Source organism: Hakea prostrata, chromosome 9 (assembly GCF_041222555.1).
Source record: "Hakea prostrata isolate BN-2017 chromosome 9, UWA_Hpros_2, whole genome shotgun sequence".
Lineage (NCBI taxonomy): Eukaryota > Viridiplantae > Streptophyta > Magnoliopsida > Proteales > Proteaceae > Hakea > Hakea prostrata.
In genome coordinates, this window is record NC_142608.1 from 45,576,473 (window position 1) to 45,579,119 (window position 2,647).

Genomic DNA, 2,647 nt, shown 5'->3' on the forward strand with positions numbered 1-2,647 from the left:
GCAGCAGTACACCATTCCAACGCTCAGTCAAACTCGTTTGACACTAATTCAGAGTGAAGGATGAGAAGGATGAACTACATCAAGCAAAGGCTGAGCTTCATCACTTGTCACCCGACGGCGCTTCCTGGTGGCAAAATCCTCCAACTCGAAGGAGAGGAGGAGGATGCCAAACAAGCACTGGAATTAGAAATAGGAGCAGCACTCTTTGGGACCACACCTTCATCGACGCCAACATAGTTGCCTCGGATGCCCGAAGAGTCTTCTTCGGGGGTGCACTCAACAGCTCACCAGCAGGAGTGCCGGCAGCACCATTTTCAACGGAGTGATCAAGATCTTCCTGGGAAAGACGAGCGATCACTTCGGGCAAAGGAGGCGTAGGGACGGCATCAACGAAGCTGCGGGAATCGACTTGAAGATTCACCACCAGCGATCGCCTTACGCTTGGAGGATTCACTAGTTGAAACCACCACCCTGGCCCCACCACCACCGACGCAACCCTTTTCTTGCAAGATTTTGCTCGATAAAGTTCGGGTTGATCTTGGGAGCCACTATGCAAAACAACAAAAAAAACCAGCCGTATCGATGCAGAAATAAACGACAAGCAACAATGGGGAAACCCTAGTTTTCTAAAGCTTCGACGGACCAACAAACTAAACCCCAAGTATAACTATTGTGCAGTTTACTTCGGGGGAAGTGGGGAAAGAGATGAGAAATCAAAAAACTCACTTGTTCGGGAAATGGATAGAGTTGTCGTTGGAGTACGAGGAATACGGAAGCGAGGCGAAGGACGAAAGGTTGCTTTCGCACTTTAGCAAATCTATCTTGCGAAGTCGGGATAGATGGAGAGTACCCACGAAGGCTTTAAATAGCCTAAGGTATAAGACGACGGTTGAAGGCTAAGGACAACCGACGACCCGGATCGAAATGACGCTTCGAAATCCGCAAAAAGCAAGATCAACGGTCGAAGGGATGCCACATGGAAACATGTGGAAGCGAGCACCGATGCGAGAGAAACCTCCAATCGTCGCACTTGCCATTAAAATAATGGATGTATTTCCGATTCATTGGAAACAGTGAATGGTATACAAAAAGCGGAAAACGTTTGAACTTCGCGGAAGGGAAACGTGCGGACTTTGCAATAAATGAAGTAGTGGGGAAGATTAACGCATCTTCCCAAAATGCATCTTCACAATATTTCTATAAGATCATTATTCGACAAGGAATGAAAAGTTAAGTGATAAGTTTTATCATTAATACTTTGATATTCAAGGCAATACTTCAGAGAGACGGGGAAATTTTGAGGCCAACATGAATGAAGAAATGTCTATTCATTAAATTGAGGGTACATCTTTACAAAAGAACAACTCCCTAAGCCTTTTCTTCATTGTTGCCCGAGGGACCCTGGTCGGGAGGACTTTTCTCTACAGCAACAACTTGAGACTCGGCTTGTGATTTCTCCTCTGGAAATGCCGGCTCGTCATTCAGATATGCCTCATATTGAGGGTCAGCTGGAAAAGGATCATCTTCTCCCCGAGCCCGGTCTGGAAGATCCATACCAACTTTCCCGAAGACCTCTGGGTGGCATACCTCACGAAAAGGAGCAAGTGTCGAAGTCGGGGATCGTTCCAAGGATCTGCTCCCAAACGTGGTTCCGCCCCATGCGATAAGCCCGAATGTTGTAGAAACCTAGCAATTCGGAGAAAGGTACGCTGTTCGGGTATTTCCGAATGCACTCCTTCCGAAGGTCCGGCTTTATATGCTCGGGCTTGCTAGGGATTGCCAACTTCGGATGTTCTTCGAGCTCCCTACTTTTGATTTCAAGGCTGTCACCAAACAACGTGGCAGTTGCCTTTTGCTTCCTGGCCTCGCGCTCGGCAGCAGAGACACGAATTTTCGAAGCTTCAAGAGCTTCCTTGAGGGAGATCACTTCTTCCTCATGCTTTTTCTGCAGCTCCACGGTAGCTGCGGTCGGTTGGTCTATTTCGGAATTGGCCTTGGCCAATTTCTCTTCACAAGTTTGCGGCAAGGAGAGTGGTGCGACCAACCCGGCTCAATGCTTCCATGTGTTGATAAAAGCTCAACACAAGCATTCCCGGGAAGACGAAAGATATCGAAAGAAGTCATAAGAAATTATGAAAACATAAGTAAGCAAGAAGACCGGTACCTTGTAGATTGACTAACAAGGGAGGTGTCATCCAGGGCTTCAAACTCCCGGCGATCGAAGGAGCAAGACCGAGGGAGCTCCACTCTACAGCTTTCTCGGGATCCCGAGTGACCCCGTCGGTCATCTTCGGGGTCCACTGGGGGATGAAGACCTCCCCACCATCCGTCGAAGCTTTGGATTTTTTGTTGGAGGGAGCATCAATTGTGTCATGCCTCCTCTTGGTTCGGACGGAGGAGGAGACGTTAGCCCTCTCCACCATTGGTTTCTTCCCTTTACCCGAAGCATCAGCTACAGGCCTGATATTCTTGATACCCCTGTAAGAGGGGTCGGGAGAGGGAAGAGAAGCCTCTTCATCTGCAGTCAAGACCCTGGGCGATCGTTGTTCGGCTGTCACAATGGCCCTAGCGGCCTTCACCCGCATGCTTTCAGGGTTCGTAACGGGAGGCACTGCAAAGAAGAAGGACAAGAATCAAAATTCAAGAC